Here is a 13,939-nt window from a genome sequence, read left to right on the forward strand (position 1 = left end):
ATGTTTGAAGTGTGGTTTATCATTTCTTTAAATAGACTTCCTAAAAATCTATGCAATACCTTTAAGACTGATCTTAAAATATGAAGTGGGTTTTCTAACAAACTCCGACGTGATTATCAGTGGGTGAGGTGCTTTTGAGACTAACTGACGAATCGAGAGCTTACGTGGTTCATTTCGAATATTTACAGTAAAGTAATATATGTACATAAGGTAGTAAATAAAATGTTTTATTGTCATAAAACTGGAATTGGCTCGTATACAATCAAAAAGTAGAAAATTGGATGGGTTAACATCAATGGTATAAGGTGCTGGCATTTTGAATAAATTATCATCGGAAACTTTTCTTCCATGGACATAATCGAGGTGACCCGAATCAACGTACCAACGATTCAAAAACCAATCTCTGTTATTTGGTAACTTGTTTCTTTAACAATGGTGTTTCTTCATTTTATCTTTTAAGATAGTATTATGTACCTTTACGTACTTATTGTAGGTGGTCAGTGCTCAAGTTTTCAGAAGTCGTATTATTGGGTAACCAACAGAAGCAGGATCTTAAAGGTTAATGTAGGCCTACTTTTCTCATAGTGATATAATTGAAAGTGTATTAGATTTAGGTTGTTTTTATTTCTTTCTTCAACGTATTGACTGAATCAGACAGCAAGATTTATAAATCAGTGTCAACTTACAAAAGCTACACAAATCTATATAATATAATTTCCCACGACTGAATAATGCCCAAAGTTCATTGCAAAACAGTTATATTTTTTAAAAAAAAAACCTTTTCATTATCAGCGTTTTGAGTTTTTAAGAGTGTGATTAGAGTTGCCCCCCTTTTGGCACCTTGGAAATGTGCTACTTTAGGTTTCAGCTGTGTGAAACTTTTAATTTGTTTTCTCATTTAATAGACTACACTAATTATATGTTTTAATGTAAATATATATATTTATCTTGTTAAAGTTTTTAGTACCCTCAATGGGGAGTGTTCTTGCCATTTGATGATAAATGTTACATTCCTTTAAATACACATTGTACAATTTCTACATGATCATATGGTATTTATAATAAAAATAACCCCAAAAGTAAGTTTTCTAAATCAGGTGATACTTTACTTAGACGTGTTTTGTCACTCAAAATCAATTGATTATTATTAAAAATGCATTATGTAAGTTTTAGATAAAGAGCTGGCCGTTATTGCTATCATAGTTTAAAAATAGACAATGCTAAATGAATATATTGAAAGTTTCTTTTAAGTTACTTTATTCTGAGCGAACTTATCACCGTTCGAAGTTTTGACAAGATATGGCATGGACCGTTTTTTATCGCAACAAGTGTACTTGTTAAATTAAATCATTAAATGGCGACCGTGTTTTAATCCGTTTAAATCTCCACCACCCGATGCTTTAGAGAGTGAATGAATAAATGCCTAAATGATAGTTTATATAACCTTTGAAGCCAAAATAAAGACCTTCAGCAGATTTAGCTCTTACATAATGCATCTTTAATAAACATAACGATTGTCTAATGGAGTTGTAAAGATAGACCAATAATTCAAGAAAGTTTCTATCTTTGAGGGTAAGGTTTAAAACTCTCTAATTTTACGGACTTGTCGGACCTATTTGGTCGAGTTTTCTGCTTACTAAGTTTTCGCATATGAGCAGGCCGAAGACGAAAATTGGGATTGTACGTTTGATTTTTTTTTTTGCAAAGGTCGAATTGTGGCGCTTATATGCTTATAAGTACAAATCATGTGGATACGTGTTTATTTGATATTGTAATATATATTTTTAAATAAAATAAAATGTATGAAACAGAAGTGATTATTCTAAAGTTGAAATATACTAAACATAACCCTGAAGTTCGAAGACGACAGTCTACATTTTTATGTAAAACTTTCCCCTATATGTTACCTACATCCAGTTTAGTTTTTTCACCTTGATGAATTGTAAGTCTTAATCAAGAAAAATATGGGAGGGGATTTGACAAGTTTTGATATTGTGCTAATGGACATAAAACACGAAACTTACAGTATATTAATTTTGGTCCGTGTAATGCTTGAAAAATCCAAAACGGATTTAACATATTATTTAGTTTGAATCATTAGTGATAGTTCTGTACGAAAAACAAACATGTTAACCGCCGAATTAAGTCGAAGAAACGTCACCAGGGTGACTGTAGAGATTAATCAAACCATTGAACTAATAAAAAAAAAACCAAAGTGACCACACTAGATACAAATGTATTTATATAATAGTCTTATCAAAATAAGAGCTGACCTGAAATATTGTAACAGAAGGTTTCTTGGTACCCTGTGGTGTTCCTTAGATCATCCTCTACAGCATATCCAAAGTTCCCTTTGGAAAGGGCCTAATTTACATAAATTCAAAATGGCTACCAAATGTACCTTTCGAGTCTCATAACTCCTTTAATATGGAGTCTTCACCTAATAAATTTATTACAGATAGACACATGACCCTTGCGAGTCAGAATATCAAGTCAGAATTTACTATAAATGAACCTCATGACGTCATCACGTCTTATTTTGACGTTAAATGACGTCAACATACACATTTCATAAAAATGATTGAGACCCCTGGAAGACGTTAACTGAAAGAAATTTAAATGTAAATAATCACACGCGCATTAATATCAGAAAATGGGATTAGGGCAGGCTCACCGTACATGCATATTCTTCTAAACTAGCTTTGGTGGCTCGACGATGTTTATATCTCCACATTGACAGAGGACTAAGTATTAACATGCCAAAGTTCATGAACTTTCTATGTTGCATTATCGAGTTATCGCACCTCAAAGTTTACAGCATCCGGATTCGAGGCGAAGTTCGTGGTTTCAAAGGTACGGCCACGCTAAATCAAAAAGTACCTAAAGGGTATTTAACAGTAGGAGGAAAGCGGGGGACTCGAAGAAAACCCACGAGGTTGGACAGGCGACCTACCCTTGTCACGCACAAGAAGGAATCGATACCGCGCCAGTTGACTCAATGAAAGACCTTATGAGAGAGGGAGAGAGAGAGAGAGAGAGAGAGTGTGTGTGTGTGAGAGAGAGAGCGGGGAAGATATAAATGGGGTTTAACAGGGGTGTTCCCACTTAGCCGGCAGGCTTTGATGTCAAATTTTGCCGCTAATCCAGAGTTAATCCTAGAACAATGGTGTTATAAACTATAGTCCATATCTTTTTTAAGACTAAAACTGTATTGATTTTAACAAATTTAACTTTTATTAAATAACATTAAATAGCTTAATTACACATATAAAAATATATTGATTTTAACAAATTTAATATTTATTAAATAACATTAAATGATTTACACATATAAAAATGCATTACAATTTACACATTTAACATCATTTTTGGTGTTTACAGTAGCTGGACAAGTTTTTGTAGAACATTTCCAATGGACGGCATTTGGTCTGCTTGACTTTATACTGAACTTGTAACCATTGTGTATTAAATATCGGCCACCTCGATTATTGGAGATAAAGCGAATATTAACCTGAACGTTTGCCATTTTAAACAAATATAATTTTTACACAGATCGACCATCTATTTATATTAATATGGTGAATTGAATTCATGTTTGAAATCATAACGCCGGCATGAACTGTGTTCAAAATGTCATTAATTAGTTGGTTAATAAATTTTATTAAGAGGGATTAAGAGCTCATTAACGCTGAACACTAGTGAACAGTTCTTGAGTGACTACTTTTAAACAGACTATAGTTTTAAGATCAATCAAAGGATTAACAGTCTGCCGGCTAAGTGGGAACACATCGTTTAACACTCGACACAAAACAGGTCATTTCGGGATTAACAATTTTATTTCAATAATTCGCTTGTGTGTAGGGGTCTTTAGAAGTGGGGGAAACCCGGAGAAACCCCACACGGTTGGACAGACGACCCTAAGCCTTGTCACGTTCAAGCGGCGAATCGTAACCGAGCCATCTGAATCAATGACAGATCACACCCCCTCCCCCCACTCCAATGTGTACCCGATGAACTGTGATGAAGTTCGAGAGCAAACGTCCTACTTAATAAGCCACCGTAGCCCCCACTTTATTCGATTCCGGACCAGGAAGCTCGTTTTTTCTTTATTCCATCCGAACGACTATACGTTGTCCCTTGCCAGGCCATCCGTCCTACACCACTGACAAGAGGAATCACGCATGAAAAACCCCGATAAACTTTGGTGAGAGCAAACCGTAGCCCCCACTTCATTTCGATTAAGGACACGAGACCTCTTTTTCTATCCCATCCAAACGACTATACGTTGTGCCTTGTCAGTTCCTCCGTCCTACACCACTGATAAGGGGGAACCACCACGAAAAATCCAGATGAACTTTGATGAAGTTGGAAAGCAAACGTCATACTCACTGAGCCACCGTTGCTCCCACTTCAATTCGATTCCGGACACGGGGCCTTGTTTTTGTTATCCCCCCAGTCCTTCACCACTGACAAGGGGGAGCCATACATAAAAAAGTTCCGGACATGAAACCTCGTTTATTTTTTATCCCATCCGAACGACTATACCTTGTCCGTTGTCCCGATGAACGTTGATGAATAAGGATTCGACTGAAGATTGGTTAGGACTATTAAATTTTCTAGAACCCAAACGTTTCCGTATATTTGAATCCATGTCCAAATATCAATGCCGTTACGATAGTTTTAGATTAAACAATATTTTATTCAATAATGGGGGATCATGTGGCTAAGTGGGTAAGACGCTGGCTCGTTGGCCTGGAGGTCGGGTGTTCGATCCCTGCATTGGCCGAAAAAGTTCATTCAGATTTTCCGGTGTGGTTTCCCCTTGTCAGTGATGCAGGATGGAGGGCCTGACAAGGACAGCTGTCTAGTCATTCGGATGAGACGAAAAACCGAGGTCCCGTGTAGAAATTGGCGTGCACGTAAAAGATCCCTTGGCTGTTGGAATTCGATATAAGAGTAGGCCGTAGCGCCGCTGCCCGGGCAAAATTTCCCTCATAGCACACTGTATGGCGTATGCCCGTCTCCATTAGCCCAGGTTAGGAGCAGAACAGTAGGACGTTAAACCCCATTTCATTTCATTTCATTTATTCAATAAACTGAACTGGATTGAACAACAGGCAAATGCCTATATAAGTTCCCTCCAAACATATAAAAACAGTTATATCTTATGTTTACAATAGACAATGGTGGACACATGTATAGACAGTGAGTTACAAAAATATATACATTTCTTGGAGTCTAATCGTAGGGTATTACATTTTCATTTTAGATTATGAAATTTATAAAAAGTATTGCATATTGTAAATAAAATATTAAATGTTAAAGTGTAAAAATCTCTTGCTATCTTTAATGTATGTTAAAATTGGTATCATCTGAAAGTTCGGGGTTGCCATATAAGATTAGGTTAATTGTAACATTCTGTTTGAGGTGGTGTAAATTATTTTGGAGAATTGTTCTTTGGGCAGAGTAGGCTGGACATATGAAAAAATAATGGTAATTATCTTCGTCTGTAGAATTACAACACATTTAAAAAAGGGTGGGGCTAGGTGTTTATACCATCTCTTAATACAATGGTGGAGGGAAAATTATTAGAAAGACTGGAATTTCGCTATACACGAAAGAAATGCAAAAATTTAATGTTTCATAGATGGAAAAAAATGTGATGGCTACAGGGCGAACATTGTGACCTTTAATGAGTCTATCATTGTTTTATACCGTCATAAATTCCTGTGTATAAATAATGTTGTGAGTAAAACAATGGCAAAATTAAGAAAAGTCTGTTTTGAACATAGCTCTGCTGTCAATAATTTTTTTTTATTACTGTTACAAATGAAATAAAAACTGAAATTTAGAAATTTGGGGTAAAATCACCCTTTTCCTCCAAACTTTGATATTTTCTTTTTCAAATTTAGCTTTTTTAGTTTTTCTGTAGTCAAAATATCTTATACATATTTTCTGAGAATTTAGTCTTCATATTTTCAAAACTAAGGCATATCAGTCATAGCCCGGTCTCACCAGACATGATATAGACCACCATTATTTTCCCAATTCTCATCTCTTTGACTGCCCCTACTTTTTTCTAAAATTTTCATTTTCTACCATAGATGGGGCAACAAATGGCAACCTCTTGCTCAAAAGCAGGTATAAGGTTCACCACGAAAATCTTGAGATACACAGACTGGGAGTACCATACAAGTAAACATGCAACAGTCCGCATTATATTTCAACGTAACCAACCTCTTAACTCTATTAGGCCTGAAGCCAAATTTTTACACTACAGTTTCCCCCATGCAAATCAAACTATACATTTTTGGGAAAGCTTATAACACCAGGAACACACATCCCGAGAGTTCCAAGCAAAATGTTTTCACAAACTCGATTCAGGGCGTCAAGTAAATGCTATATTTATAATACAAATTGTGAAGTTGACATAAAATTAAATATTGGCGAAATCACTCGATGCCTTCATCCTCGACAAAGAATATGGTATTGGTTAAATTTTGATTTAAACCAAACTGTAGAAACATTACGAACAAGGATACATACAGAATTTTGGAATACGATTTACGATCCAAGGAATAAGGAGTTATCTCCCTTTATGCGAATTCAACAGTAATTAGTTTTAACAAGGGTCTATATAAGTTCTCCCCAAAAATGATATCTACTATAATATCTGTAACCCTTTTTCAGATAGGATTTGAGGCTAAAGTTCTAACAAATTAATATTTAAACTGAAACAAAGCATCTATAGATATGGCCTAAACTAAGTAATACTGAAATGGGAGTGACAATATTATAATAGTGAACTGAAATTAAATGGAGTTTAATGTTATACTGTTCTGTATCAACCCACACAATGAAGATAAGCATACGCTATGCATTATAGTTCTGGGTGGGGGTGCATTGTATATGTACGGGGGAGGGGTGCATTGTATATGTGCAACTAGTATTCTTGCTTTCCATGCAAGAGTCATCAGTGCAAGGCTGTGACTCAGTAAGGGATTGGCTCACTTACCTGGAGGTCCAGGGTTTGATCCTGGTCCGGTGTGGTTCCCCCTTGTCAGTGGTACAGGACAGGGCTCAGTGAGTAAGGCGCTGGCTCACTAATCAGGTGATCCGTAGTTTGATCCCCATGCTGGCTTAGAAAGTTCCCCCTAATTTTCTAGCGTCGTTTCCACTTGTCAGTGGTCGAGGACGGGGTTGGGTGGGATCTGTCATGGGCAGCGTCTAGTTATTCGGATGGGTTATAAATCGGAGGTCCCACGTTAACGTCGACGTTCGCGTAAGGGGGCTCTTGACAGCTCGGATTCGAAATAAAGAGTAGAAAGTAACGTCGCCGTTTGGGCCAATTAATAACCCCTATAGCATAACGGATGGCGCATGTACATCTTCATTATCCCGGTTGATACTAAACAGTTAGGCATTAAACTCCATTTGACATCTTTTCTCTTCATTGCAATTGCCGCTCCCTTACAGTTTTTGTCATATATCTATTTTAGTGAGAAAATTACATATTTATAGATGCTTTGTTTCAATTCAAATATTTGTTAGAAATTTAGCCTCAAATCTTATCTGAGCTTTAAAGGTTTACTGATATAATAGTAGCCATACTGTTTTGAGAGAATTGATATATCCCCTTACTGTAATAATATTGCTATAATTTTTGCTCTTGAAATTAATCATGGCAGGATATTTCATTAATTAATATCTTTGGCAAGTTATTAAATTCACATATATGTAGAATTGTACTTAAATCAACTTAGTGAAAAAGTGACAGGTTGACACATAAAAAGAGTTATAGAGCCAAAACATGTGTCAATAAAATACCACGAGATTACACGTGAGTGGAAATATACTAATTTCATCATTTGACTTAATTTAACTAATCATATCAAAAATTGCACAGGTACAAAGCCATGAACAGGCTTTTCTGTGCGTGATATCCATGTGTCCTTTAAAAAAAATCATGATAAACTTTTAAGACAGACTTTCATTAGATTCCGGAGAGTTTACCATCTGAGTTTCTAGATAGCAACTTAATTCCAGAAGGGAAAAGATGTAGCAGGTTCTATCAGCAGACTCACCCAACGAGTCAGGCTGAATGAGTTTTGAGAGAATGACTTTATTCTATTATGCATTGTACCATATGTAATGATATATAATGATATATAAAATGTAAAAACGAACTGTTGCATTGTTATTCCTGGTAAGACAAACGTCTTAAGAAAACAGTGAGAAGTACATACACAACGTGAAGCAGAAGCAAAGACAGCTAGAGACTAATTCTAGACGATCACGGGGCTACTAAGATATGTAGTAAGAAAAGATGCATGGGTCGTACGTAGGATGTGGCGACCAGTTTAGGATCACCCGATCTCCACGTCTGACAGTAGACCCATGGTGCTACATTACCTGCTATTCAATCCGAGTCAGTTTGTTGAATCAAGTATTGTTTGATTTTATTCATAAACGAATGGGATTGTTTAAACTATTGTTTTCCCTCCCTTCTGAACGACTGGGCACTATCCTTTCCAGTCCATCCCATCCTGTACCACTGACAAGGGGAAACTGCACCGAAGTTGTCTTGTACATACCTGTGTAAGTGTAGTCAATGTGAAAATGAAACAAAAAAATCTGTTAAAGAGACCGAATTTGATGTTTTATACATGTAGTGACAGCGATGATGATGATGACTAACCTTGATGACATTTAAAGTGCGTAATTGTGATTTTCAATGATTGTTTTACTTCAATAAATAATTAGTTTTTGCCTTATATCTATATAATTACATAATTATACACTTGAAATATCTGAACAGGACGTTTACAGCTACCTGTAGTAAAAATACTGTAGGGTCTAATTGAAATGGTATAGTCAGGTCAATATATGGAAAATGCAACCTCAACCCCCTAAAAATTGCAACAAAAGGTTTCTCAACTGATTCTGGTAGGGTTTAGTGTACTTTATAACATACTAAAAGTTTACCAAAGTAGGGCCATCGGTAAAGTGTTTTTTCAAGGTGGCGTCAAAAATGGCCACCGAAACGTCTTAAAACGATCATAACTATGGAACTATACACTCAAATTTGATGATCTTGGTGTCTTTCCTTAGGTTTTTGGGGATAAAGAACACATTCAGATCATAATGTTGTCCTATTTTGTCAAAAATGGCCGCTAACACCTCCAAATGACCGCAACTCCTTAATTATTGACTCAAATTTGATGATCTTGATGTCTATCCCCAGGTTTTCGGGGACAAGGACCACATCATTAAGAGAACTTTGGATATCACTGAGCTGTTAAATCATTATGAAATTGAATTCATGACCTTCAGCTGTCCAATATCAAAGAATAAGTTTCAGAGCGTTCAGTTTTGAGTGTCATCCCCCTCCTCAGTATCGACCTCTTGAGTGATGTTTGAATTGTCACAGATTTGCTGATCTTGCTTCTTCATTACTCCAGAACAGACAATGAGATCATCTACTTTCGTTCAAACAAGCAGTCAAAAGAACATAAAGTGTATAACATTAATCTGTTGAAAGAAAGTTGCTCTTTATACATGTCTACTCAGGCTGTGATTCAACTTCAAGGATTTTAGGCATCGGGGAAAAAAGTCCGCCTACCTGAAATTAGTGAAATCTGATCCTGTCATGAAGTCCAGTGCTAGTGCATTCACCCTTCAAAACAAATCTCAAGAGGACAGATCAGATCTTGGCAAAGACCTGATGGTTGATCTATTTGGTGGCAAATCGAATGATACGCTATCATCACTGTGCCATATCACTTTCACCAAGAAAGTGGCAACTGCTGAAGCATCTGTCATTCCTAAGCGGCTTCCCCCAACATCACCTGCAACAAGATTTCATAGCCAACGTGTGTACTTTCAAATTATGGCATAGACGGGAATGGCAAACGAAAGTGACCTAACTGAATAGGGATGGAAACAGGGAAATGATCAGTTAATTTCAATTATGACCCAAAACAATGCTGTGCCTGGCGAACTCTTGAAAATTATCCATTGCAACTGTTCGGGGGGGGGGGAGCAAGTTCTCTCGATGCAGCTGCAGACGCTATGGATTCCCCTACACTGCTGTATGTGGCCCCTGTCAAACTGAAAATTGTGACAATTCAAACAACACTCAATAGATCGATACTGAGGTGGAAGATGACACTCAAAACTGAACGCTCGGAAACTTATTCTATGGACAGGGGTGTTTGTGCATTAGGTGATAGTGGACAGCTGAAGGTCATGAATTCAATTTCGTAATGATTGAACAGCTCAGTGACATCCAAAGTTGTCTTAATATGGTTCCTTGCCCCCAAAAACCTGGCGATAGGCATCAAGATGATCAAAACTGGGTCAATAGTAATGGACTTGCGGCCATTTTTGACATAGAAGGCCAACATCATTTTTAATGATCTTAATGAGTTCTTTGCTCCCCAAAACGTAGGAATAGACCCCAAGATCATCAAATTTGAGTTGATAGATATATAATTATGATCATTAAGACGTTTCGGTGGCCATCTTTGACGCCATCTTGACCCCCCCCCCCACGTTTCCGGGGGTCCTACTTTGGTAAACTTTTAGTATGTTATAAAGTACACTAAACCCTGCCAGAATCAGTTGAGAAAACTTTTGTTGCAATTTTTTGTGGGTTAAACTGTATTTTGACCTGACTAGTATGTGGGGTGTGGGTTTATAGTTTAGTGGAAGGGATCAGGTACGTGGTTTCGTATGGAAGATCAAACAGCTCTGTATTCAGTGTTCTCAGTCCTTATTTCTTAATTCATAGTCCTTAATTTTTATTTCTTCATTTGTTGTCGTATTTCCACATGTTTATCCTAAAATTAACATTTGTGTCTTAAAATTAACATTTGTGTCTTACAATTAACATTTGTGTCTTACAATTAACATTTGTGTCTTAAATCAATATTTGTGTCTTAAAATCAATATTTGTGTCTTAAAATCAATTTGTTTTACAAATCAGACATTTGTTTATTTCTGTTCCTATTTCTATTTTTAATTTTCTATTTTGTACAATAATTTTCAATTTTGTACAATAATTTTCAATTTTGTACAATAATTTTCAATTTTGTACAATAATTTTCAATTTTGTACAATAATTTTCAATTTTGTACAAAAATTTTCAATTTTTTATTTTTAATTTTTAATTTTGTAAAATAATTTTTAATTTTGTAAAATAATTTTTAATTTTGTAAAATAATTTTAAAATAATTTTTAATTTTGTAAAATAATTTTTAATTTTGTAAAATAATTTCTAATTTTGTAAAATAATTTCTAATTTTGTAAAATAATTTCTAATTTTGGAAAATAATTTCTAATTTTGGAAAATAATTTCTAATTTTGGAAAATAATTTCTAATTTTGGAAAATAATTTCTAATTTTGTAAATTTGTTTTCAGAACCATCAGACCGCCCCGGTTCACTTAAAACTTGTCCAGCCTCGTGGGTTTTCTCCAGGTCCTCCGGTTTCTTCCCACTGCAAAACACCCCTACGCGCAAGCGAATTACTGAAATAAAATTAAACCGTAAGTTAGTCCCGAAATGACCTAGTTTGTGTCGAGTGGACGTTAAACCCCATCTCTCTCTCTCTCTCTCTCTCTCTCTCTCTCACTTACTGGTAGTAGTTGCGATGGAACAAAAAGTTGAGGTCTCGTGTACACATTGGAGTGCACGTCAAAGATCTCTTCGCAGTTGGAATTCGATATAGGTTTAGGCCGTAGCGTCGCTGTCGGGATAAAAATTTCCTTCACAGTACACTGTACGGCGTATGTCCGTCTTCATTAGTCCAGTCGAAGCAGAACAGTAGGACGTTAAACTTAAACCACACTTCATTTCCCTGTCGCCATGGTACCCACGGTGACTATGCGAGTAAGACACTTTCGGCCGAGAATGTTCATCGGATGCGACGAAAACTCGAAGGCCCACACATTGGCGTGCAGATATTTTCAGGCGTGCCCCCCTCCCACCCTTGTAAATGGTGCAGAACGGAGGACCTAACAAAGACAGCTGTTGGGCCGTTCGGATGCGACGAAAACTCCAAAGCCCACACATTGGCGTGCAGGTAAAAGACCCCTTAGCAGTTGAAATTCGATACAAGAGTAGGCCGTAGAGCCGCTGCCAAAGCAAAATTTCCCCTCATAGCACACTATGGCGTATGCCCGTCTTCATTAGCTCAATCGCAGCAGAACAATAGGACGTCAAACCCCATTTCATTTCATTTTATTTTATTCAGTGTTCCATTTCGTTGATAACAGACGCGTTTATATACATGTATTCGGCCTACCTCGTCTAATTTTATACTTTTATTTGACCTCGGCTACACATTGCGACTATGCAAGGTAATTTCTCCTAAACACGCCTTTTTAAGAACTGTTTTTGTTAAGCGACACGTGTTTATAATCAGTAAACCTACGACCGTACCGCAATCTCAGGCGTATAGTGGAGAGGCATATCAAGCTACGCCGTACAGGCGAGCAACATGACACGATGATGATCAAGGAATCAGCCGAGGTTTGCCGAATGGTCCTCGAGAAAAACAAAATTATAAATTATTTTACAAAAAGAAAATTAAAATACAAAATTATAAATTATAAGTTCAAAATTAAAAATTATAAGTTCAAAATTAAAAATTATAAGTTCAAAATTAAAAATTAATTTACAAAATTAAAAATTAATTTACAAAATTAAAAATTAATTTACAAAATTAAAAATTAATTTACAAAATTAAAAATTAATTTACAAAATTAAAAATTAATTTACAAAATTAAAAATTAATTTACAAAATTAAAAATTAATTTACAAAATTAAAAATTATTCTACAAAATTAAAAATAGAAATTAGAAATTATTTTTCAAAACAAAAAATTAAAAATAGAAATAGGAAATCGAAAAACAAAAAGTAGGTCGTATTTGAGCTTCCGTACATTTGTCATACCAGATTTTTGTAAAATGTATTTTAATTGTATTTCAATATAAAGATAAAATATATTTTAGAAAATCAAAAATTAGCCTACATTTACATTTCATCAAAGAAATACAACGAAAAACAAATCTGGAACAACAAATTTCTAAATACAAATCTCCAAATACAAATCTTGGAAAACATTTCTCCAAAAACATTTTTTCAATAACATTTCTCCAAAAACATTTCTCGAAATCCATCGAACTGGATAAACACTCGTCCACCACTCGTGACCCCATTTACGATATAAATATTGGGCTTATGTGCTCACACATGACCTTGCACGTCATACAACATCAGCAGTCACCACGCACCTGAAATACTGTTATCATTAGTGTAGCACCATGAGCCTTCTGTCTGTCGTGGAGAGCGTCTATGGGAAACCGGTCGCCACATCCTACATACGACCCATGCATCTTTTCTTACTACATATTTCTGCAGCCTTGTGATCGTCTAGAATTTGTCTCTAGCTGTCTTTACTTCTGCTTCACGTTGTGTATTTACTTCTTCCAGATTCTTAAGACGTTTGTCTTACCAGGAATAATAATGCATAGTTCGCTTCTACATTTTATATAGCATATAACTGAATACAGGTATACAAGCATAGCACAAATTACTATATAGCTAAAACCACTTCTCCACCCTATCCAGCCTCTCGGCTGTCTAGGAACTCAGATGTACCCTCGATCTCTGGAATCTAATGCAAGTCTGACTTACAGGGTTCCCCGGTTTCTTTTAAAGTAAATGAATATCATGCACAATAACGCGTGATCATGGCCCTGAACTTGTGTAATTAACAAAATGATTGGAAACTTTAAATCAAATGATGCAATTAGAATAATTCCACTCACGTGTAATTCTGGTGGTAAATGAGTGACATATGTTTTCGATAAATAACTCTTTTTTATGTGTCAACTGTCAATTACAGACTAAGTTGATTTAGTGCACACTATATA

The sequence above is a fragment of the Patella vulgata genome, chromosome 7, assembly GCF_932274485.2.
Source record: "Patella vulgata chromosome 7, xgPatVulg1.2, whole genome shotgun sequence".
In the NCBI taxonomy this organism is placed as follows: domain Eukaryota; kingdom Metazoa; phylum Mollusca; class Gastropoda; family Patellidae; genus Patella; species Patella vulgata.